Source organism: Saccopteryx leptura, chromosome 10, assembly GCF_036850995.1.
Source record: "Saccopteryx leptura isolate mSacLep1 chromosome 10, mSacLep1_pri_phased_curated, whole genome shotgun sequence".
NCBI classification, from domain to species: Eukaryota; Metazoa; Chordata; class Mammalia; order Chiroptera; family Emballonuridae; genus Saccopteryx; species Saccopteryx leptura.
This window is the reverse complement of record NC_089512.1, coordinates 26854408-26868145: the sequence shown is the minus strand read 5'-3', so window position 1 is coordinate 26868145 and position 13738 is coordinate 26854408. Positions and strand designations below refer to the sequence as shown.

General features: G+C 40.7%; 1 protein-coding gene across 1 annotated transcript in view; it reads left to right on the top strand.

The window, feature by feature from the left end:
- Nucleotides 1-13738, top strand: part of UBE2E2 (ubiquitin conjugating enzyme E2 E2) — a 322326-nt gene that overhangs the window by 232177 nt on the left and 76411 nt on the right. The gene's annotated exons all lie outside the window — the stretch shown is intronic.

Sequence of the window (13738 nt, the reverse complement as noted above, 5' to 3'; positions counted from 1 at the left end):
TTACCATCACCACCCCCAAAAAGTTAATTATATTTTTATTCACTGTATACTCTGCCCTCAGCATTTTTGGTCAGTGCTACAAGTGTCAGTTCTTTTTAAATTTACACATTGAATCAAAAAACTTTCTTTGAGCATCTTCTGTATTTCAGACACCATTGCAGCTGCCCAGGATACAAACATGAATAAGACACAGTGCCTGCTCCCAGGGGACTGCAGTCTGCTGCAGGCAGGAGACAATGTAACTTGGGACAAGTAATAGAGACAGAAGTCCTGGCCTATGAGAAACCAGGGATAGAAGTCATTTATTTTTCTGGGCTCAGAGTGAAACCAACTTGACAAAATGGCTAAATCAGAAAAAGGCAACGGACTTAACACCAAAGGAAATTTAAACAAAAACCTGACAGGGTGGTGATGGCGTGTGATGTTCAAAAGAAACAAGTAATAACAACTGTATCCAGTGGTGACTAATTACAAGTAGAATTGAAAGATTTCTAGTCCCAGCAGGAAACAAATTCAATGTAAGCCAGCAGTTTTCTTACATCAAAAACTAATGTAAGACAAGAAAATGTTAAGAATATAACTGATGAGACCAAAAAATTTATATTTCTCTTCTCATTTAATCAGACTTTTACCTATTATGTACAGAGGATCATATTTAAGTTAGATATACATAAAATTAGAAAAGATTCAGAGAACAAAAAAGAATCATAAAACTGGAAAATAAAAGGTCATTTTAAAAACCATTACATTGCTCCGTACAGAAAAAAGATTGCCACCTTCCTAACTTTCCAGTAACTGAAAGATTTTTTATCAGAAGCGCACAGACAGTATATTTTTTTTAACAAAAGTAAAGGAAAAGTTCTTAAATTTAGCAAAATAAAATAAAGCATAATTTTTTAAACTTCCTACTTTAAGGGAAATTAAACATAGATAATTTGAAGTCAGTAAGGGGGGAAACTGCCCTCTTTGATTTAGGGGGATGTTCTGCCCTTTGTTTGAGATCTAGGAATAGAGAATTGTTTCCAACTATTCAGATAAACAGGGTAGTCTCTGATTTGAACACAGTATTAGATACTAGCCACGTTTTAGCAAGTATACGAAACATCGATGGCTATTTTGTGATCTTAACACATAAATATGTCCATTACATTTGGTTTGGGGTTCCCAGTGGAAAACTAAATTCACCAAAAGCAAAGAAGCATCCCAGCTGCACTGGCGTAAGCACTTGACAGATTCAAAGAAGATGGGGTTTTACTGTAATATATTCTATTCTCAACCTTTTGTTTTAGCTTTAACATTTCTATCCCGTCAAATCCTACTCCAGCCGCTCCACCTGCATCAAGTGGATAATAGCTTTTTATAAGTAGTGGTAATTTCTTCTGTATGTAGACAATAAGAGTGCCCATCTTTAGAAGTATTTTTTCTTTAGAATCAGAGTACTCTTCTTACTTTTTCCATTTGAACTAATTACTGGGTTACTTTCAGAGCTTTGCTTTTCATATATTACATATATTGTAGTCACACTATGTCCTCAGCATTTGTTTCAGTTTATAAAGAATACAATTAGCCTTTTTAGTGCTTAGTTCAGTCACAATTAAAGCTCCCCTAATGGTTAGGGGTTGGTCTTTCCAAGGCTGAGGTGTTTTTAATTATTCATTCCCCGGTTTGTTTCTTACAGCAGCCTCAGCTGTGCCTTATTATTCAAAGGTTAATGCAAACGGAGAAGTGGGTAAATTAAATCTGCTTGGCAGCCAGCACCCTGGCGTATTAGCAGCCACTGTGAGATGGGGCGGGCGTCGTGAGTTATTTCCACCATTGCAGCGCTGCCAAAAGCAGAAACCACTAAATCCCTCAAAGATAGCCTACATTGACAGGAATTATTAAGGGATACTACAAATCGGCGGTTCTTAAATAGCAGATCTTCAGTAAAATCGGTGTTTGTTTTGCTTATAATAAAGGGAGAAGGCAGGGGCAGAAATCCGAAAGGTAATAATAGCTTCTGTAGAAAATTGATGTAGATACCATGACTAATGAACTTTGTATAGTAGTAAATCATTCTTTTCACAGGGCTCTCCTAGCATTTGGCCTAGGAGTCCCACGGAGCATATACATATATGTCTTGCCTCCTTCTCTCATGTCGCCCGGACAGGAAGCCCCTTGGGAATCAGGACTACTTTGGGGGAGAAGGGGTTTGGCTTGCCCAGATCACATAGAGTGCCCTACACATAACAGGGACAGGTGAGGAACTATTGAAAGTAAGTCTCAGCACCCTAGAGCCAGCATGTGGGTCTTGTGGAGCTCTTGATCTCCTGGAGTAATTAATCACAGGTAAGTTTTGAATTAAGTCCACTAAACACCACCTCTTACAATCAGTCTATGTCTGAATTATTATTTATGGGGTCTGTTTTAGCCACACATCACCTTTCTTCCCCAATAGGGCTGATATTTAGCTTTTCTTCTCCTAAAATTGAAAAAGAGAATAGTGTCTCTCTATTGTGTTACTTGTCTCTGTTGAAGTGGTAATGTGTGTAATAGTGTATAGCATGGAGATGTGAGGGCTCATCTTCAAGCAACTATTAAAGAGCATATGGGAATTTTGGCCTGGTGCTGTTTTGGGTATTATTATAGGATAGTAAATGCAAAACTGAAGCTATTCTATGCTGAATTATAAACGGAGAAAGGTGTCTTGATCGGTCATTTGTCGGTTTCTTCATGAGCCCAGTATGTCATGGGGAGAAGTATGGGGGACAGAGAGAGACACTGGCATGAGATGTCATACAGCCTGTCCAGAAAGGGACATCGGAGCCTGAAAGAGGAACTCTGTTCTCCTGTCTTGAGTCTTCGGCTGAAGGGCAAGGTTACCTTTAGGATCCTGGCTTGCCTTACTGGTTGCTCACTTACTGATAGTATTATATATAATAATAATAAATGGGCCAGGCTCTGTTTTAAGCTCTTTACTTCTATTAACTCATTTAATGGTCACTTCAACTCTATGAAGTAGCCACTGTTTCAAAGAGAAAAGATCCGAGACAATAAGAGGTAAATCACTTGCTTTAAGTCACACAGTAAAAGGCAGAACCTGGATTCGGACCCCGGCTCTCTCGATCTGTAGTCCACTGTGTTCACCTTTATGTTTTCTGATAAACTAGTGCTTCCCGATTATTCATCAGCAAACCTTTCCCTAGTGTACGTGTGTGTAGTTTGCTTTTGCCATTAGCCTTCTGCCTGACTTGTTCCCCCTCTCCTCTGCACTGACCTTGGCCTCCAAGCAGCCTGGTGGAGGACAGTGGTGATGGGTCTCGGAGCCAGATAACAGCAGTGCCAGGGAGACAGAGAAAAATCATGCAGGTTGTAGGGTATCACAGCCAGCCTTTTGGGGAATAAATTAGGCAGCTGTATGAAGAAATTGTCATTTACCATATTCCTATCCAAGAAACAAAAGACAATCTCAGCCAGTGTATTGAGTGTATTTCACTTAACTTGGGAATGTATACAAATAAATATATCTTAACTCTTCTGGCTAAGAACAGTTAAATCCCCCTAAGATCTGACCCCTCTTAGCTTTGAAATGGCATGTTTCATTTGGTACAGTACAAATGTGAGAAAGTAATAAAGGCTGCATTTGGAATGATATCAGAGCACTTTACATTCTGTCCTCGGTGAGTGGTAACATTTTCGAGAACTGAAATTTGGAGAAAGAGTTGGCTTCCTAAAAACTGTGGTAGGGCGTGTGTTCTTGTCAGAAGCTTGTTTAACCTGCAGATCTCATCAGTAGGCACATTAAAGTGCTGCCTAACACATGTGTGAGGGAATTTTAAAATAATAAAGAAACATTGCCTGCCCCATTGGCTAGCTCCCACGCCAAACTTTTCCTTACAGTACAGCTAAAAGAAGCGAATTCTGGAAAAGCCCTAAGTGCCTCCAAAACCCTTCCATTTCTCACACAGAACAGAGAGAAAAGCAGAGGTGAGCAACAAAGAAATGAAGCGAGTAGTCAAAGATCACTATTTCTAGTTTGAAAAACTGAAAAAAAAGAATTTGGTAGCTGAAATTAAAATGGCTGTTTACCACCTCTGAATCCAGTCCTTTAACATGCCCAGGATGGAAAGGCAGAAAAGGCAGCCCTTGGTCTTGCTCTTTGCTCTCCTGTCTTAAGCAGGGCCCTTTATCATACCGGTAAGCACACAGTTCTTCCTGTTGGGTCTAAGTTGGCAGCAGTTGTGACGTAGAGCTTTTCCTCAGGGTCAGAGGGCTCAGATTTTCTTCTGTAGGTGTGATCTTAGGTAAAGCATTTCACGTTGTAGACCCGTAATTTGATTACTTTTGAAATGAAGGCTTTGGACAGAAGTGACTCTTCATGAGAGAGGAGCTTTTTATTTATTTATTTTTATCTTTTCAAAGGATTCCTTCCTTTTTCCTGCCCCACCCCCCATACTGCAGAGAGGACCATTCTCCTGCAAGGAGAGGATATGTTGAAAGGGAGGGAAAAGGCTGAGAATTACTCGGTTAACTTCTTTCTAGAGTCCTTTCAGCTAACTAAAAGATTAAAAATTCTATAATTCAGTATTTTAAGTAGTTCTGATTGATATTATCCCCAATGTCTAACTCAGTGGAATTCTAGTCCAGTTCTAATCCTTACTTCTGTATTATGAAAAATTTGAACTAGATCATTTCCAAAGTCTTGATCATTTTAACCTATTTATAATTTCTAATAGTAACAACCCACATATGTCAATACCATTGGTGGTGTTTCTTGATTCCGTGACTTATCTCTGTGCTTACAAGTGGATACGCCTTATGAAAATGTGGCTTAGAGGACTGTGAAGCTACACAGTCTCCGTGCAGTCTTCCTGTCCACGTCCCCGTGCTCACTGTTTCGAATACAGTAGTTGTGTCTCTTAAGATTTTGTTGCAAAGTTATGCACTGACTGCAATATATCACACATTGAGAAAATTAAATATACACAGAGAGTGACACATCCTTACCCAAAAGATAGAAAGAAACGAGGAAGTACAAGGTGTCTTCTGTTTCCGTCCTTCATAACTTACAGACGGCTAGTTTAATCACTAAAGCATACTGTCTAACTAGCTACTACCAGAGTAAATTATTAAGCACTCATTATTTTTTACTTAAACTCTTTTTCTCCCCTTTCTCTCTCTGCTAAGTTTTAACACTGTTAATGAAAGGAAAAAAGTAGATGACAATACTGACTTTAAGATTTGGTAAAAGATAGCTTAGTGAACTGAAATCTTTTTTTTTTTTTTAACCTTTACATCTCAAATCTAGAAAGAGGGACTGAGGATAAAGGTCCTCCCATTTATTAAGCATTCACTGAAAAAAAGTATAAAATAATTATTTTTCTTGGAATACTTCAAGAATAAGGACCAGATACTTCACGACTAGACAGAAACCGTGAAGGAGAAAATACTAATAGTCCAGTTTTGCTTGAAGCTTAGTATCTGAAACAGATTTTTTTTTATCAGGACTATTATATCCTAACTTCCTAAGATGTGATAGTGGATTATGGTGGTCTTAGTCCTTTTTTTAATTTTTATTTTTAATTACTGAATACAAACAAAGGGAACCTCGGGAATTTATGAAATACCATTTTCCATTTGTCCTTTCGAGAGCCATAATCCTGGCCCGGGCCAGTTGCTCCAGTGGTAGAGCGTCAGCCCCGTGTGTGGATGTTCCAAGTTCGACTCCTGGTCAGGGCACACAGGAGAAGCAACCATCTGCTTCACCCTCCCCCTCCCTCCCCTCCCCATCCCCCTCTCCCACCTCCTTCTCTCTCTCTCTCTTTCTTCCCCTCCTGTAGCCATGGCTCCAATGGGTCAAGCAAAGTTGGCCCCAGGCACTGAGGTCAACTCCATGGCCTCAACTCAGGCGCTCAAATAGCTCAGTTGCCAAGCGCCAGAACAGTGGCCCAGAGGGCAGAACATCACGGGGGGGGGGGGGGGGGGGAGCTTGCCAGGGGGATCCTGGTCAGGACACATGAGGGAGTCTGTCTCTGCTTCCCAACCTCTCAGTTAATTTATTTTAAAAAGCCATAATCCTAACCTTTTTCTCACACCCTTTTGGCCATAGATGTCTTTCTGATGTCAGAATGAGTTAGTTTTTCCTATGATCCAGATAGTGCCGTTGCTTACTATTTCTTCTTTCCCCAGTATTAAGGTTTCCATAAGTAACTGCTTTCATAATGCTATGTTTGCCTAGAATGTTATCACTTTCCAAGAAAAACCTGGCTGTTGGGGGTAAGGAAGATGTCTGGGAGGAGAATGAAGCTAAACCAAGGCCTAAAGGTAACATAGAATAGTCAGACTTACAGAGTGTCTGATTGGAAAGCTAGGAGGCAAGAAGGAGCCGTGCTCCCTTGGAGATTACAAGTGCTCGCAGTAGGACTGGAGAATGGAGTTGGAGGAGAGAGGAGTGACGAGGATGAGGCCAGAGATGGAAGCCAGAGCCATATCTTTGTGAAAGACTATGTGTGCTGCACAGGAACTGGGCTTCATCTTGATGGCATCGAGAAGCCAAAGAAAGAAATGAAAGGTCCCATTTAAAAGAGCTTTTGGAGACGGCCTTATCTGCAGCATGGTGGATGGACTAGAGAAAAGCAAGACAGGAGGCGAGGAAAGCCCAAGGATACTGGTGCCGCTATCGAGTGGAGAGCGAGCTGCGGCCTCCAGTAGAGAGTAGAGATGGCGTGGGCCGCAGTCTAGGGTTCTGCAGGCTTCGGGGGGTTAGAGGAAAGGAGAAGAAGGAAGCTTAGCCAAAGATGACTGTCGGGTTTCTGACCAGATTAGAGATTCACTCCGTGGTGTTTGGTAGGCGCGTTGTAGAAAGTGGATTATGAGAGACCCAGAGGGAAGGTCAGAAGCAAGGTGGCTGGGATTCGTAGAACTCCTAGGAGGCAGGCACTGAAGGGGTGTCACTGAGGGTGACAGAAGAATTGGAGTAGGACCCAAAGGAGAGGGAGACTTTTGAAGAGATACTGGGAAAAGATCGTGTTTCAGGGGTGGGGGTGGAAGCTACGAGAGCTGTAGTAAACTGAAGACGAGAGGCACTGTGGGATTTAGCAACACCGAGGTCAGCCTGTGGGGTTTAGAACAATGAAAACATTTTTCTCCTTGAATCTCCCGACCTCCACTTTTTCTTTTCCATTTTATTTAGTTTTGTGGCATTTCCCTCTTCAGCTGCCTTTCCTACTGTTCTCATCTGTGACTGATCAGGGCCTTGCCTTCATACTCCTGTGAAGGGATGGGAACTGCCCCTTCCTTCCAGCCTGACACTAAAGAAACACGGGCATTTCCATGTTGTGATCAGAAGCTCAGGACTCCCGCAGCTGGGCACTTCCGAGGGACTTGGGACGCAGGCGCAGCATGTATCAATATTTGTGTGCGGACAGTGTGCTTCCCCACTGGAAGGGATGGCTTCCACTACGGGAAGTCGGACATAGAAGCAGGGATTGCTAGAGCCCCCGAGAAATCCCGTGCGGTCTCCTCCTCACCCACCCTCTCCCTGTCGATTTCAGGGTAGTGATGACATCAGCGCTGGTCTACAGAGACAGGTTCCTTGTCCTGTGAAGCCAGGACCCCAGCCTTGCCCCTGCATCCTTCTCCTCCACCTGTCTCAGTCAGTGTTCAATGAAAAGGCCGCGGACACAGCCGGAACTCTCAGTCTTATAGTCACGCCTGTGGCACAGCACAGTGAAAGTATTCAGACATATTTAAAGCATCTTAGGATCTTAAATAAAGACAGTGAGTGCTTAATCTTTTTCAGGAATTTTTATATAAATGTATAAATATTTTATGAACACATAAGGGCTCATCCACTGTGTGGGGGTGGGGGCAGAATGGAAAGCTGGACAAGTGTGACCAGGCGGTGGCGCAGTGGATAGAGCATCGGACTGGGACACGGAGGACCCAGGTTCAGAACCTCAAGGTCGCTGGCTTGAGCACAGGCTCTCCAGCTTGAGCGCAGGGTTGCTGGCTTGAGTGTGGGTTCATAGACATGACCCCGTGGTCACTGGCTTGAAGCCCAAGGTCTCTGACTTGAGCCCAAGGTCACTGGCTTGAGCAAGGGGTCACTTGCTCTACTGCAGCCCCCCGGTCAAGGCACATATGAGAAAGTAATCAATGAGCAACTAAGATGCCACAACAAGGAATTGATGCTTCTCATTCTCTCTCCCTTCCTGTCTGTCTGTCCCTCCCTATCTGTCCCTCTCTCTCTGTCACAAAAAAAAGAAAGAGAGAGAGAGAGAAAAGAAAAAAGGAAAGGGTAGGGAAGGGGAAGGGGAAGGGGAACACAATTTATAATGTTAATGCTCTAACATAATTTCTCCAAGCAGCACCTTTGGGTATTTAGCAAATTTGTAATGTGCCAACTGATAGTTGCATTTTAATAGACTTACCACATTTTCTTTTGAAAAGTATGTTAGCTGTGTTTCTTTTCCTTCTGTAAAAAATAGAATCTGAAAATCAAAAATTAAGGGTATTGATTATTAAGAATACTGCAAATGGGAAGCATTGCTAAATAACTTCACACCTAAAAATCCTGATATTAAATAAGCATTCTAGTCAGTGAAAAATTGGGGATTTTCTGGGAGTAGCAGCTATGAGCTCTGATAGGTTCCAAAGTTCTGCTATGTCTGAATACACATAGGTTGCAGGGTTGTGATGATGATGGTGATGGTGATGATGATGATTATGATTTTTATATGGGCTTAGTAGCCTGCTTTCTGGTCCTAAGATCTTAAAACCCTTCTTATAAAATCACCAGATAATTAACCTTTTTGAATGTATCGGTGAACTTCTATATCATCCACAAGGCAAAACACACACAAAGCAGCGAACATTTGCAGGTTTACTGATTGGGCCCTTACAGAATATACAAGCTTTGCAAGTACAGCTCTAAAACTCTACAGTGGCTTCAAGGTTGATGCTGCACTGGCCCCATTTTGAAAGTGAGGGAAGTCAGATGTAGAGAGACCACATGTTCAGCCAGGGCCGTGCAGGTTTCCATGGCAGGGCCAGGATTCAGACGGGCAGGTCTGGCTCCAAGCCTGGCCCGCTCGCCACCACCGCTCTGTACTGCGTGCAGCTGTCCTGGCACCAGCTTCTCCTTGACCGGCTTAAAAGTGTAAAACTGTGTGAAGCATTAGCTTCTGACCTCTTTGATCCAAGGTATACAAAAGCCCATTCTTCTGTTTTGTATAGATCCAAATAATTCTGACACATTAAAAAAAACATTTTGATCATTGTGGGCTACTAGGGCGCAGCTAGATGTGCACTGTCCCGATATCAGTGACCACTAGCCTCATGGAGCTATTTAGATTTAAATTCACTAAAATCAAATGAAATAGCTGACCAGGCAGTGGCATAGTGGATAGAGCGTCATACTGGGACATAGAGGGCCCAGGTTTGAGACTCTGAGGTTGCCAACTTGAGCACAGGCTCATCTAGCTTGAGCGTGGGGTCACTGGTTTGAGCATGGGGTCATAGACGTGACCCCATGGTCACTAGCTTGAGCCCAAAGGTCTCTGGCTTGAAGCTCAAGGTCACTGACTTGAGCCTAAGGTCGCTGGCTTCAGCAAGGGGTCCTTGCTCTGCTGTAGCTCCCTGTTCAAGGCACATATGAGAAAGCAATGAATGAAAAGCAATCGGTGAACAAATAAGATGCCACAATAAAGAATTGATGCTTCTCATCTCTCCCCCTTCCTGTCTGTCTGTCCCTGTCTATCCCTATTTTTCATTATCACAGGAAATTGTACTGGACAGTGCTGCTCCAGAACAGTACTGTTGAATAGAAATACAGTGTGAACCACATGCGTGATTTTTAATTTTCTAGTAAAAAGCAGCCCTGGCCAGACAGTTCCGGTGGTTAGAGTGTTGTCTACACCAAGGTTGCAGGTTCGGCGCCCAGTCAGGACACATACAGGAATCGGGCGTGAATGCATAAATAAGTGGAACAACAGAATCTATGCCTGTCTCTCTCTCTCCCTCCCGCCCCCCTCTAAAATCAGTCAATACATTTAAAATTTTTTGCAATAAAAGTAAAGAAAAAAAATAGTTGAAGTTAATTTTATTTTAACTCAATACATCCCAAATATTATTTTTGACATAGTATAATTAACAAAAAGTAATGATATATTTTACTTTCTTTTGTATTTTTGTCAAAATTGAGTATATTTTTTTACCCTTGCAGTGCGTCTCAGTTTGAACTAGCCACACTTGAAGTGTTCAGTAGCTACGTGGCTACCGTACTGCGCAACACGGCTCTGGACTTCTATGCCAGTTTCTCAAGGGGGCATACCAACATAGGGCTAGAACGGAGAGCTGGGTGGGTCGGGAACCCCCGCGACAAGCTTTGCGGTTCCTACTGGGGTGGGCATGCCCTTTCTAGGTTGATAGAGGATGCCGGAAAGTATTTTCTGAAAAAGATATATTTCTTAAAGAGATAAGTAGGCCACATAAACCAACTTAGAGCGATAACGTTAGCTCTTACTTAGCCCACTGTTAGCGGCATGGACAGCTGAGTGACTTCAAAGAACCAGTCACATCTGGGTTCTGACTGAGAGCCAGGTAAGACTTGGAATAGACAAAAATGGAATGTAAGTTATCTACAGACATTCCTCACTTTTCTGAGGTACCTTCTGCCTCCTCCTTCTGAGCTTTTTACTTGGTGGTACTGTTTGGTGACTCCCTATTTAGCCTGAATTATATCTTTGTGTCTGGGAAATGTGTTGTGCACATTGTTTCCTAGCTGCGTCCTCTCCCGTGTGTACTTTTCCAACCGCACTTTTTTCATCTACCTTGAAGTAATGTAACTGCAAACCTATAATTTACTCTGCTTTTAAGCTCTTCCTTCTGATAAACTTATCTATTCATGTTGGGTCTAATTATAGCCCAGGGTGTAACCATGTTTATTATTCATCTGAATGAGTGAGCTTGTCTGGCAACAAGGAGCTGTTGTTGCCAAAGCTTGTCATCTGGCCTGAATGTATTCGGTCCCCACCTCCCTGTCAGTTTCAGGAGAGAGAAGAAAAGGGGAAGATGGGGCAGGAATGCTGGAAGTTGGCCCCTGGTGCTACTGCTTCTCAACAGATTTCAACACTCTGCAATAAACTTGGCTAGCTGTGATTTTATTTTTTTCTTCGTCTTTTTTTTTAAATAAGAGAAATGCAACCCCAGAGATAAAAGCGAACTCTCCTCCAGCCCCATGCCCGGATCTGTTTCTTCCCGTCACACCACGCCATGCGCGCCTGTCCCCCGCACAGCCAGGCAGGAATTTGTCTCTCCAGCTCATTTCTTAAAAGATTTTGGCCTAGCTGTGTATCTGTGTGCAATATAAATAACTGTTTTATGTTTCTAGTCTATATAATAGGGTCACACTGTACGACGATGCTGCAGCTTGCTGTTTTCATGTAGCATTTTGCTAGACTTTTTTGGCATAATTTGTCCTACTATGAAAATTTGATACATCTGTAAGAACATATCTGACATGCAAGTTATGAAACTAGTCGTAAAACAGATAACTCCTGAATTTACCAGGTACACTGAGAAGTAGAACATTATCGGAACCGTCGAAGCTCCTGTGTGCTGCTCCTCCACCTCTGGTTCCATCCAGGAAACTGCTTTTTTGAACTTTGTTCTCTTTTTTTTTTTTTTCTTTTTTTTTTTGCCTTAATACATATGTGTCCCTTGACAGTATATTTTCTTGTTTGCTTGTTTTTAAACTTTGTAGAAATAGTATCATATCATATATATTTCTTTTAGGTGTGCTTTTTTATTCAGCATATTTTCAAGATTCATCCATTTATTTTCACTGCTTGTGTAATATTCCTTTGGGTGAATTTACCCAAATTTTTCTATTAGGGGACATTTGTGTTGTCCCCAGCACTGACATTTAGAAATAGTGCTGCTGCCATGAACATTCTGGTATGTGTTCTGGTACACATATATAAAAATTTCTCTAATACCTGAGAGTGCCATTATTGTGTTGTAATATAAGAGTATATGTATTCAATGTAAGTAGATAAATTTCACGTTTTTATCCAAAGCAATTGAATATACTTTTTAGTGCATAAAAGTTCTTGTTTTTCCACATCCTTATCGATACTTGTTTTGGTCAGGCATTAATTTTTGCATATGTGTTTTTTAAAATAATAACAAATTATATTTTTATGTTTCTTTCATTTTTCTGACTTTAATGAAATTGAGCGTTTCTATATGATTACTGGTCATTTGTAATCTACATCAAAAGTTTCCTCTTTTTTCAAAATGCCTATTTATGTCTTTTCTAATGGATATGAGTCTTTTTCTTATTGAGTCATAGGAATTTGTATATTCTGAACTCTAGATTTTTGTCAGTTTTATATGATCCAGATACTTTGTCTCAGTGTGTGACTTGCCTTGTCAGTCTCTTTAGTCAAACTCTAAAACTTTTGACTTTTGCATTTAAGTGTCTAATCCATCTGCAACCAAGCTTTGTATATTTTTTGAGGTAGAAAGCAAATTTCTCTATTTTCCAAATGCAAAAACTATTTTCCTAGCCCTATCAGTTCTGACATATATCAGATGTGCATGAAAAGGTTTGAGGAGTTGCTTTGAGCTTCCAAACATTTTGGAATCAGCTTGTTACATTTCTTTCTCTTTTTTTTTAACTGTTGGATTTTATTTTATTAGAATTGCATTGGGTCAATTTGGAGGAAACTGATATTTGTAGTAAATTGGGTCTTCCTACCCATAAAGTCGATATCTCTCCATTTACGTAATTCTCTTGCATGTATTTCAGTGTTTTATCGTTTTCTTTATAATTTATATTTTTGTGAAGTTTATTCATAGGTTTCTTATATTTTTAATGCTACTATAAAGTATTTTAAGTACATTTTCTAATGTTGTTGGTGTATTAAAATGCTGTTGATATTTGCATATTGATTTTACATTCAGCTACTTTGCTAAAAATAAACATTTTTTATTAAGTTTAATAAATTGTCTGGAGACTCAAGGGTTTTTTTCTGTGTACATAAATACTGCAGATGCTAACAATTAAATTTCTTCTATCTCAGTCCATACACCTTTCTTTCCTTGTGGCTGTCAGGCCTTAATGAATATGATGTCTAGTACAATGGTTCCAAGTGGATGTGGTGGGCATCTTTATCTTGTTCCTCAGTTTTAAAAGGGTGTGCTTTTACTACTTGACCATTGAGTATAGTAGTTGCTATGAGGTTGTGATAGATGCTCTTTATCAGTTTAGGTTAAAGAAGTTTCTTACTATTCCAATTTTGCTAAGAGTTTTGATCATAAATGGCTATTATTAAAGCCTGTTTGGTACCGTTTCTTCATCTATTGAAATTATCATTCTTTTACTTAACCTGTTAATGAGGTAATTATGTTAATAATGTTATTAAACTATCCTTACATTCCAGAATAATTCCTACTTGGTTAAGATTTATGCTTTTTTTTTTTTGATATACTGCTCAACAATGCATTTTTTATAAGTATAAACTAATTTCAAAATAAGAGAATAGAAGCTAAGTCTCTGATGACAATAAAATCTTTCCCAAACCCCGTAATAGCGTTGTCCACTTTGCTGAAGGGTGTGACGATCATTTCTGGCTGTAGATTAGGTATTGGCTTGCTATAGCAAAAGGAACACTGAAAAGCTAAATTATTTGTGCCTCTGTTCACCTGAGAGAATATAATTCAGTTGACTCATGTGGGCCTTATCTTCTCGGTG